Raw genomic sequence first — 12626 nt, 5'->3', positions numbered from 1 at the left:
TTGTCCCGTGCTGAATCAAGCTAATGATCGCTGCCCTGTAAAAACAGAGCGATGAAGCATCCGTCTGTTCCAATCATTTGAGCCAAACTTTGAGCCACACAAAACTACAGTATATACAATTAGTGGAACTGTAGACAATGGTTCTACTAGTTCTACTAGTATAACCTTAATGTAACAGATATGTGGTGATAATGAAAACAAACACAGCAGACTGTCTTCAGTAGTTTATTACACTAAAGGATAGAGGGGTCTTTCTGCAGATACATGTTGTGACACAGGAGAGGGGAGTGTGGGCTGTCCTTCCAACATAAAGACTCGACCAAGGTTTTCTCAGTCAGTAACTGCTTTGCTGCTGCTGCCCTCTGCTGGAGAGGAAGAGAAACATTATGTCAAAAGTTCCGTGGTGATGTTTCCCCTATGTACTGATCTAGGATCCTCTTCCCCTCCCCCAACGCATAACCTTAACCAATAGTAGGAAACATTACAAAACTGACCCGAGATCAGCGTCGAGAGGCAACTTCATCCTAAACCCAGTCACACTCAACACTGTAATGCTATCGATACACTGATAACAATGAGGTTAGCTGGTCACAATGTGATGAAAAAGTTTTTACAATTAAAAAGACAAAAAAAATGTGTGTTTAAAGGCTGACTTTGGGTACGAGAAACTGTCCATCGCTGCCTATTTTTTATTTGATTCATTCTAAATTTTCAAACAGAAATGGGCTGTGCCTTTGGTGGTTCATGGATGTGTCAACGCGCACCTCGACCAATGTAGCTTGCTAAGATAGGCAATTTAGCTACCCAGTAACTCTTGCAGTGTGTAAAAACTAAAAGAAATCTTCCAGTATGTGTTGACGTCATTTCACAGGATTTGTTTTTGGACGGATGCGGTAGAGATCGGTTAGAAATTGCACTTCTGTTGCCAAATTCAACAATTATGTTTTGTTTTTAAGCATTAAATGACCTGGTATGATGGTGCATTGATCAGTTATACAGTTGAAATCCGTTATTTGTTAGTTTTTGCCCAAAGTCGACCTTTAAAGAGTGATGTTTAGTACACATAGTAATGTGGTGTTGTCTGTATCTTTGTTGAGAGATCAGCATCATCTGGTACAACAGACAGAGGAGACACCAACACTGACCTGTGTGGTCACCTGTAGAGCTAGTGAGCTGTAGACCACATTATCATCTGGTTCTGCTGACTACAGAGGAGGAACAGGTAGAGAGGTGAACAGGGACAGTTCTGTCATGATGGAGATACACTATAAAACACAGTTCTGTCATGATATAATGACATTTATAATGGTGATACTGAGAACATGTTTAATAAACAATCAACCAATCCATGCTTTTATTAATGTACCTCAATATGAAGCTGTGACTAGAATATATCGAGATGAACAACAGCAGCCTTCCTGTGTGTGAGCTGTCTGAATAAGACAACCACAGTGGGAATAATAATAATACTGATAATAACCACGATGGGAATAATAATAATAAAAATAGTAATAATAATAATAGTAATAATAATAATAATAACCACAGTGGGAATCATAATAATAGTAATAATAATAACGTTAAAAACATTTAAATTAGGGTCAAACGTGAATTTAAATACTGTCACGCCCTGGTCGTAGTATTTTGTGTTTATCTTCATGTATTTGGTCAGGCCAGGGTGTGACATGGGTTTTTGTATGTGGTGTGTAGATAGTGGGATTGTAGCTTAGTGGGGTGTTCTAGGTTAGTCTATGGCTGTCTGAAGTGGTTCTCAATCAGAGGCAGGTGTTTATCGTTGTCTCTGATTGGGAACCATATTTAGGCAGCCATATTCTTTGGTTGTGTTGTGGGTGATTGTCCTGAGTGTCTTGATGTCCTTGTTCGATGTTAGTTGACACAAGTATAGGCTGTTTTCGGTTCGTTTATTTGTTTTGTAGTATTTGTGTTTAGTCGTGTTTACGTTTGTTTTCAATAAACATGGATTGCAATCGACACGCTGCAGTTTGGTCCGACTCTCCTTCACCATATGAAAACCGTGACAAATACATTGACTTAACTTGACTAACAGGTTGTTACATCAATCTATTTTCAACATAATCATCAGAACTATATTTCTTGGAATTGTGTAGAAAATATTTGACTGGGTGGTTGAAATGATGTTGAATTTTAGATTTGTGTTACGAATAACTATGAGTGGTGGATGGAATCAGGCGCAGTGAATCATATTGATCATAAAGTATGTGATTGATCTACTAACTTGAGGTCATCTTAGAGGTTCTCTGTGTTGCAGTTTGTTGACTGACAGTGATGTGAACAGGCATCCAGTGCCACCTCCACACACCAGCCCTCCGGTGGCAGCTCCCCGCACCAGGCTTCCTGTGCGTGTCCTCGGCCCAGTACCTCCAGTGCCAGCACCACGCACCAGGCCTACAGTGCGCTTCGCCTGCCCAGAGCTGCCAGAGTCTCCCGCCTGCCCAGAGCTGCCAGAGTCTCCCGCCTGCCCAGAGCTGCCAGAGTCTCCCGCCTGCCCAGAGCTGCCAGAGTCTCCCGCCTGCCCAGAGCTGCCAGAGTCTCCCGCCTGCCCAGAGCTGCCAGAGTCTCCCGCCTGCCCAGAGCTGCCAGAGTCTCCCGCCTGCCCAGAGCTGCCAGAGTCTCCCGCCTGCCCAGAGCTGCCAGAGTCTCCCGCCTGCCCAGAGCTGCCAGAGTCTCCCGCCTGCCCAGAGCTGCCAGAGTCTCCCGCCTGCCCAGAGCTGCCAGAGTCTCCCGCCTGCCCAGAGCTGCCAGAGTCTCCCGCCTGCCCAGAGCTGCCAGAGTCTCCCGCCTGCCCAGAGCTGCCAGAGTCTCCCGCCTGCCCAGAGCCGCCGGTCAGCCAGGATCTTGCAGAGCCGCCGGTCAGCCAGGATCTTGCAGAGCCGCCAGGATCCGCCAGAGACGCCATTCAGCCAGGATCCGCCAGAGCCGTCAACCTGCCTGAGCTATCTCTTAGTCCTGAGCTACCTCTCAGGCCTGAGCTACCCCTCGGTCCTGAGCTTCCTCAGTAATGAGGCACCCCTCGGTCCAGGTGGGCCCTTTGTTGGGTTTACTAGGCCAAGGTCGGCGGCGAGGGTCGCCACTCAAGGGACGCGGAGAAAGCGGACTAAGACTATGTTGGAGTGGGGTCCACGTCTCGCGCCAGAGCCGCCACCGTGGACAGACGCCACCCAGACCCTCCCCTATGGGTTTAGGTGTGCGACCGGTAGTCCGCACCTTTGGGGGGGGTACTGTCACGCCCTGGCCTTAGTAATCTGTGTTTTCTTTATTATGTTGGTTAGGCCAGGGTGTGACATGGGTGATTTATGTGTCTTGTTTTGTCTAGAGGTTTTGTAGTCTATGGGGTTGTGTTCAGTTGAGTGTTCTAGGTAAGTCTATCGTTGCCTGGAGTGGTTCTCAATCAGAGGCAGGTGTTTATCATTGTCTCTGATTGGGAACCATATTTAGGCAGCCATATTCTTTAGGTATCTTGTGGGGGATTGTTCCTGTCTCTGTGTTTTGCACCAGTTAGGACTGTTTCAGTTTTTCCACGTTTTCTTAGTTTGTATAGTGTTCACGTTTTCATCTTTCATTAAAGATGTTTATAAATAACCACGCTGCATTTTGGTCCTCCTCTCCTTCCCAGGAAAAAAAAAACGTTACAGATGGAGCCTCCTGTCTGCACAGACAGTCCTCACTGTGGACACATCAACACAAATCACATTTCAATTCGAGTTAGCATTTAACACAATCTGTACAGAGGAAAAATAACAAAAATCGCATTGATCCAACACTTTTAAACAGATTCTTCATAATTGAGATTGATTATACAGTGTTTAAAGTGAATTGACTCAGGGGACTTCACCCTTAATTCATAGAAATGTTACCCTTACCTGCTGAGACTCTGCAGAAGATGAGGAGGAGTTGGAGGAGGGAGAGATGAATAGCCATGAGAGAGTTAGAGTCTGCCTGTTATGTTAAATTGAACTTGACCACAAACGTGTGTCAAGGATCAAGGCACCAGTGTTAATTACTTGTTCACAGACCTCACTTTAACTCTCTTCCTGTTTGTGTTTGTGTGGACATGCCCCCCTCAGTGGAAGATAGGAACTATTGCATCATATAGACTACTTTAACCCTAAATTCAGTCACTACACTATATTTCAGCTTCTAGCTTTCTCCAAGGGCTCTTTGGGATCAAGAGTCACTGTTACCCTCTGCTGGAAAATAGGTCACTAATGATTACACAAAGAAATGTATAGAATTAAGAGCACATGAGCTACAGAGATGGAGTGATGACATCCTTCCACTTAGAGATCAACCCTGGTCATAGACGCAGCTCAAAACCACAGATGTCCTCCAACCTAAACTGTTAGGTATCTCAGGAAGCTGCTGTACCACAAGGCTGCAGGTTTCTGGTAAACTAAGTCATATTATGACATCTTGTTAAACACTTGTTGTCTCCAACAGAGCAAATAACTTCGATACATCAGAATTTCAGATTTTCATTCACGGAATTTCACAGAATTTGGTGACAGATGATCTTGATATCAGTAAAACATGTTTATTAGCAAGTAAATTAAATATTAAATTAAAGCTGGAGAATGTGAAGAAGGTAAAGACATATCCCGCAATGAAAAATGTGCAAATGCTAAATAAATCTAGTTTCTACTCATCCTGTTTCACCTCAGAGTCGGGTTACTCTGAACTTCACCACAGCAATGACGTTGCACAGGATGAAGAGCACTGCATTAACAGTTTTCTGAAGGTAGAAGAGTGTTCTCTCCCATCTGTACAAGAATAACACTGCTTTGAGGACATGATACTCTGCAAATGTGAGGCATTCAGGGGACATATCTCTTTTGTATGTGATTTTAAAACAACACAATTCATTAATCCAATAACTGACATTTAAATAAATGACCTTTTTGCTTGTTGAGTACCGGTTGAAGAGGTGGTAGTGCACACTTACCCCTGGGCTACATGGTGTGTGTTGTTGACTGGGGGCTGAGAGGTGGAAGAGGAGACAGCAGGATCTACAGTTGTGGGTGAGGTCAGAGAGATGTCTTGAGTGGTCTGTTTGTCTGTCAAGGTGCAACAGTTTCCGTATGTAATGTATTAGTGTTGAAGTGACACAATTTCGGCGTGATATGGTAATGTATTAAATTATCAAAATGAAGCACCTGTCTACCATATTGGTACTCCTTAGAAGGAGTGGTCTTCAACAGGAATGAATGGAATTCCACAGTATTTCAACTTAATGTCTCAAAGATAATTAATGCATGTATTTAAAGACACACTCCAGCTATTAATGAACATTTCCTGTTGAGTAATAAAATCCCAAATACATTTAAGGGTCAAAAAATAGGTTTTGAGCAAAATAGTGTTTTTAGTTTCAAGGTTTTGGTCTAATGGGAATCTGTGATGTCATCGGCCTCACCCTTGTGGGAACAATAGAGGAACGATGGACAACAAAAGAGGAAAGGTCCATCCCCCACTTTTGCCATGTCATGAGGATACCTAGACCACCTATTGAGATGTGATAAATGAGGTGAAAAGGTGACTGGAGCGAGACTGTATGTATTTCTCTGTTGTAGTGAGGACAGAAATATTAGTACTCTCAAGAAATTTGATTGAAAATGTTTTTAAATGTTTTTTACTCCAACGTTTGTAAACATGCTTAAAACTATAATTGTGTTCGCTTGGATGGTCACTCCTTGCATCCATAGCTCTGTCTATGATTTTTAGTGGTTACATTTCTCCAGGCTCATCCCTCATTACCTGTTCTTGGTAGATAACTTTGGAACTCTCTTTCTTATTGGTCTTAAAGTAAAAAGTCACAAGGGGGTGTGGTATACGGCCAATATTCCACGGCTAAGGGATGTTCTTTCGCACGACGCAACGCAGAGTGCCTGGATACCGCCCTTAGCTATAGTATATTGGCCATATACCACAAACTCTTCGGGCGCCTTATTGCTATTTAAAACTGGTTGCCAATGTAATTAGAGCAGTAAAAATACATGTTTTGTCATACCTGTGGTATACGGTCTGATATACCATGGCTGTCAGCCAATCAGCATTCAGGGTGGGAACTTCCAAGTTATGTTAACGAATTCACAGCATGGTGATTGCACCATGGATTGTCACAACTCCATCCCACCCAAAAAAAAATAAAAAATAAAAAATAAACCCTGGTCGTAGACACATCTCAAAACCACATTGTCCTGTAAGGTAGCTCATCAGCAGTAGCTCAGGAAGCTGATGTACCACAAGACTACAGGTTTCAGGTTAACTCATTACATTACATGTTGATAAAACAGCTTAACTCTACTGTAGGGTTGGTTGACCCTGCACTACTAGAGTGGAGGCAGCGGGTGGTGTGGAGTTACTATTGGTTTATTTGACAAAAAGTTAGTTTTAGACGATGCCCATGTCTTGGGCCCTAAACGCTACATTCTTCTGCATTTACGGGTCACTAGTTCCTAGTTCTAGAATTACAACGGAAACTGAGAAAAAGTTGCTGCCCGAGTTGCCGAGTGTGTTACGTTTCACCACTGACCTTTGAACCTTTTCAACCAAAAGATGACAACAAATCCGTTGTTGACCAATACAGCCTCATCAGTATATATAATGTAGCTAGTTCAACCATATCGTCAATGTTAAGTAAGCTAGACTCTTATTGGTTGAAGAATTGTTCCAAACAAATCAGCAAAAAGCACAAGAATGAAACAAAGTCATCTTTCCGACACCAGAATTTTGTTCAGATTAGATATGGAGAGTCTATATACCAGTATTCCCTGTACGGGGGCTGGCAGCCATAGCTCACTACTTGAGAGACAGAGATACTAACGAATACACACCAACAAACTTTATTCTAGAGCTGAATATGTTTTGATGTATAATTATTTCAGGTTTGATGATGAATACCACCTACAAACGAATGGAACATCGATGGGCTTCACATTCGCTCCGAGACATGCTAACCTTTATGTGGGTCTTTTTGAAGAACGTTTTGTTAATAATGAAAACAAAAATCCATTTTTTAATAAAGTCCTGAAGTGGTGTCGATATATTGACAGCATGTTTTTGCATATGAGGAGGAACGGAAAAAGAGCTGCCAGACTTTACGGCATTACTCAATGATATTGACCCCAATCTCAAATTCACTATTGAATGTGACACTAAACGTGTTCATTACCTCGATATGTGGATTGAGAAATGAAATGGAACCCTGTTTTACCACCCTGTATAGATCAGAAACTGACAGAAATAATATATTACAGGGGGACAGTTTCCAACCTGAGCCATTAAAAAGAGGACTTCCAAGAAGCCAGTTTTTCAGACTGTGCAGTAAATGCCTCTAAAGAGGATTATCTAGAAAAATCAGCGGAGATGCGTGATAGGTTTCTAAGAGGCTACTCTCCACAATGTGTGGATGAAGCTCTTCATTTGGCATTGGGGAAAACACGAGATGAACTGCTACAAAAAGACCCACTGGAGCTAAATAACATTCTGGAATGTTCACCACCACATACACTTTGAACTCGTAAAAAATGGTTGATGCTGTCAATAAATGTTTTATCATCGGACCCAGCTTTTCCAGCTGTATTTAAGAATCCACCACTTATTGTATATTGGAGAGGTCGCAATTTATGAGATAAATTGGTCCAACTACCAGCCACAAAAGAAAATCAGCCAGGCTCTTTACCGCCCTCTTCCGAATGGTTGCTATAAATGCAGAGGTTGCGCACAGTGCAACAATATGTTGAAGTGTGAATATTTCTGCCACCCACACACAGGAAAATGGTTCCAAATAAATGACATTATTACTCCACCACCCATGTTATTTACATGATTAAATATCCACGTGGGCTCCCTATGTCGGTAAAACCTCTCGTTCTTTCTAACAGAGAATCTGTGAACTTAAAAATTAAATCAGGAGAAACGACAGGGATTATCCAGTTGCAGTACATTTGAATGACCTAAAACATGACATTTCTACCTTTATATTTTGTGGCAGAGAGAAAGTTAAGATATCAGACAGGGAAGGTGATATAAATAATACTCTGAGCAAACATTATTTCCTAAAGGTCTTATTGATGAAATACCTATGTATGTTATGTTGTTAATGTGACCATGAATTATGTCCCTATTTCAGATTACTCTGACCTTTTTCTTGCGCTGTACCCAATGATTTATGAAAATTATATTTTTTGTAGGTGCATGGTAACAGTTGAATCAACTTGAAAAAACAAGAAACCAGCACACTGCCCTTATATTTTTCCTATTTTTCACATTTATTCAACTGTTACCATGCACCTGCAAAAAAGACAACTCAGATGTGCGAGTGCCTTTTGAATTTTCAAGTTAGGAAATAGGAAGTTCTGACAGGAACGTAATTGTAGCATTTGATAGTTGTCACTAGCTTCCATAGCCACAAGCCATAAAGCCCGCCCATTTCTACAATTAATCTTCTTAAAATTGTGTTTTAAACCTATCTTTAACCCTAACCTAACCACACTGTTAACCTTATCTCTAACCTTAAATAACATGCTGACTTTGTGGCTGTGGAATCTGACTTTATGGCTGTGGAATCTGACTTTATGGCTATGGAAGCTAATGGAATCTGCTTATCATGGTAAGCCCACGTCTCCGGTTCTGGGACGAGCTCAACCCCAGCCTTTAAATTGCTTTAGCCTCTCCTACAGAAACAATGCATTTCAATCAAAAAAACAATACATTCAAAATTACAAATAATATTCAAAATAACATAATAAAAGGTGCAATACATTAATCAAAGTAAATGTTGGATACCAACTTAGGGAACTTAAACAGTAACCTATGATAAACGCCCCACTGTTAATAACCCCCCTCCCTCACACTTTAACAGATTTGGTTTGAACCCCGGGAAGAGAGGGGAGGGGTAGAGGGGAGTAGAGGAGAGGGGAGGGGAAGATGGGAGGGGAAGATGGGAGGGGTTGATGGGAGGGGTAGCGGGGAGGGGTAGAGGGGAGGGGTTGAGGGGAGGGGTAGAGGGGAGGGGTAAAGGGGAGGGATAGAGGGGAGGGGTTGAGCGGAGGGATATAGGGGAGGGGTAGAGGGGGAGGGGTTGAGGGGAGGGATAGAGGGGAGGGGTTGAGGGGAGGGGTTGAGGGGAGGGGTAGAGGGGAGGGGTTGAGGGGAGGGGTAGAGGGGAGGGGTTGAGGGGAGGGATAGAGGGGAGGGATAGAGGGGAGGGATAGAGGGGAGGGATAGAGGGGAGGGGTAGAGGGGAGGGGTAGAGGGGAGCTGAAGGACTAAAAACAAACAAAATACAACTAATGTCAAATATACTGTGTCAGTAAAATGTATATAGTATGTAAAAGCTGGATATAGAAGCCTAAGTGTTGTTGTCCATTTGTAAATATATATATATATAAATTATTCCCAAAGTAAAATGATTCCCAATAAATATATAATGATTTGCAAAAAGAAAATGTTTGTGTAATCCTACAAATAGTTGCTATAAATAGATGTAAAAATTGCATTAAAGAATCAATTTCCATTGTTTAATATATATAGTACATTTTATTATTGCAGTACAGTAGTTATTATACATAGTAGCTGTCTATACTAAGATCTCAATATGTTTGATCATGATTAGTTACAGGCATATGACATTAAACTAGATCAATAAGATCATGATGTAAGAAATAAGAGACAAGGGGAAAGGTGGTGGAACATAACTAATAACAGAAATGTGATGATAATCAGAACAAACACAGCAGACTGCCTTCAGTAGTTTATTACACTATAGAATAGAGGTGTCTTTCTGGGATGGGTTAAGAGGTGACAGAATCATATTGGAGGCAGATTGATGTTGTGACACAGGAGAGAGGAGTGTTCTGTCCTTACAGTAAAAGGAAGGTCTTCTCTGTCAGTCACTATTGTGCTGCTGCTGCCCTCTGCTGGAGAGGAAGTGAAACAGATCAAGATTTAAAATCAAGATCAAGATTTTTTTTTAAATCTGACCCAAGATCATCATCTCGGGGCAACGTCACCCTAAACCCAGGCACAGTCCACACTGTAATGTTATAGTTACACACTGATAACAGTTAGGTTAGCTGGTCAAAATGTGATAATAACATTTTACATGCAGCAAAACAAAAACACTAATAAAGGTGTGTGTGGTTAAAGAGTGATGTTTAGTACACATAGTAATGTGGTGTTGTCTGTATCTTTGTTGAGAGATCAGCATCATCTGGTACAACAGACAGAGGAGACACCAACACTGACCTGTGTGGTCACCTGTAGAGCTAGTGAGCTGTAGACCACATTATCATCTGGTTCTGCTGACTACAGAGGAGGAACAGGTAGAGAGGTGAACAGGGACAGTTCTGTCATGATGGAGATACACTATAAAACACACTTCTCTGTGAAATTAAAAGTGTAGACAGTTATAATTGTGATATGTAACATAAAGGTGATATATTAGGCCTACAGCTATAATGGTGATGTAACCATGACTATATTAACACTGAGGAAACAATCACCTACTGTTGTTTCTGATAACATAATACTAGCTGTGGAGAATCAGTAGAACAGCTTTACCTTGGTCTGTCCTTTTAGTTGGGCCTTGTGCTGGGGGATGACAGTGCTGTATGTGACATCATCATCAGCTTCAGGAAATGGATCCTGTTGGTAGAGAGACGCCCAAGTAACAAAAACGTGTTGTTATACTGTTATAGTGTACATTTACCTATTGCTTGTTCCAAGACAGAACATTAGACTGGAAATACAATTGTTTTCTAAACAGATGCACATTTGCCAAGGCAGTGACGTTTTATGAGTAACAGCAATAATGTTGTCTACGAGTCGAGATGATTGTAGCCATATGTGTAACGGCGTTCTTCGTTTGTAGAAAGAGAGTCGGACCGAAATGTTACTCATGATCTTTAATGAAGGATCGCGATACATGAACATAACTTATACAAATACAAAAACAACAAAACGGAACGTGAAACCTAATTACAGCCTCTCTGGTGAAACTACACAGAGACAGGTACAATCACCCACGAAATACAAAGCGAAACCCAGGCTACCTAAATACGGTTCCCAATCAGAGACAACGAGAATAACCTGACTCTGAATGAGAACCGCCTCAGGCAGCCAAGCCCATACAACACCCCTACTCAGCCGCAATCCCAATAACCACAAAACCCCAATACGAAAATACAATAACCCCATGTCACACCCTGGCCTGAACAAATAATTAAAGAAAACACAAAATACTAAGACCAAGGCGTGACAATATGTTGACATTCTCTTCTGTCCTGAACTGATCAGGCATCACAGTGCTGTACATCACGTCATGGCGTCTCTCTGGGCTTGGCCTCTGAGAAATGGACAGGACAGAAGATAAACACATGGCTACATGCATTGGAAGAGACCTGGAACTTCAGATGCTCAGCTCACTTCGCTCACCCTAGAGGAGGAGATCAACCATTTCCAGGCCCAGGGACATGGACTCGTCTGTAGCAACCTAAATGCCAGAACTAGACAAGAAGCCCTCAGCACGCAGGTGGAGAAAACACCTACCTGGAGGTGACAGCATTCCCTCCCCCATATGTCCCCCTAGACACAACTACGACAACATAACCAACAAAAATGGGTCACATTTCTTGCAGGTCTGTCGGACAATGGGAATGTACATAGTCAATGGTAGGTTTCGAGGGGACTCCTACGGTATTTACACCTATAGCTCATCTCTTGGCAGTAGTGCCTATCAGATCACAGCAAAATCACACTCTACTCGAACAGGGCTGAGCTCAATCATGAGGCATCAAAGCCAAAGGACCTGAATAATATTAAGAAATGCTATAGATGGAAGGAAAGTATTGTGGAAATCTACCATAAAACAATTAGGCAAAACAAATTCAATTCCTTCTCAACAATTTCCTGGACAAAAATACACTACAGAACAAGAATGTACCGAGCAAATGTCAAATTGGCTTTTTACCAAATTACGGTATGACAGACAACGTATTTACCCTGTACACCCTAATCGACAAACAAACAAACCAAAAAAAAGGCAAATTCTTCTTCAAATTCTTGTTGGTTTCAAAAAAGCTCTTAATCAATTTGGCATGAGGGCCTGCTGTACAAATTGAAGGAAAGTGGTGTTGCGTGAAAAAAATTAAGAAAAACCCATGTACAAAAAAACCACACATTTTTTCCTACTGGGCCGGGGGGTGAGACAGGGATGCAGCTTAAGCCCCACCCTCTTCAACATATATATCAACGAATTGGCAAGGGCACGAGAACAGTCTGCAGCATCCGGACTCACTCTACTTGAATCTGAAGTCAAATGTCTACTGTTTGCTCATTATCTGGTGCTTCTGTCCTCAACCACAGAGGGCCTACAGCAGCACTTAGATTTTCTGCACAGATTCGGTCAGACGTGGGCCCTGATAATAAATCTCAGTAAGACGACAAATAATGGAGTTCCAAAAAAAGTCCAGTTGACAGGACAACAAATACAAATTCCATCTTGACACCGTTGCCCTAGAGCACACAAACTATACATACCTTGGCCTAAACATCAGCACCACAGTAACTTCCAGAAAGCTGTTAACGAT

At 42.0% G+C, this 12626-nt stretch overlaps 1 pseudogene; it reads right to left on the bottom strand.

Moving 5' to 3' along the window:
- Positions 1-233: 233 nt before the first annotated feature.
- LOC127906079 (polymeric immunoglobulin receptor-like) overlaps positions 234-12626 on the bottom strand; it is a 50380-nt pseudogene continuing 37987 nt past the window's right edge.

This window comes from Oncorhynchus keta, chromosome 36, assembly GCF_023373465.1.
Source record: "Oncorhynchus keta strain PuntledgeMale-10-30-2019 chromosome 36, Oket_V2, whole genome shotgun sequence".
Classification (NCBI taxonomy): domain Eukaryota; kingdom Metazoa; phylum Chordata; class Actinopteri; order Salmoniformes; family Salmonidae; genus Oncorhynchus; species Oncorhynchus keta.
The sequence above is the reverse complement of the archived record's forward strand: the minus strand, read 5'-3'. Positions and strand labels throughout refer to the sequence as shown.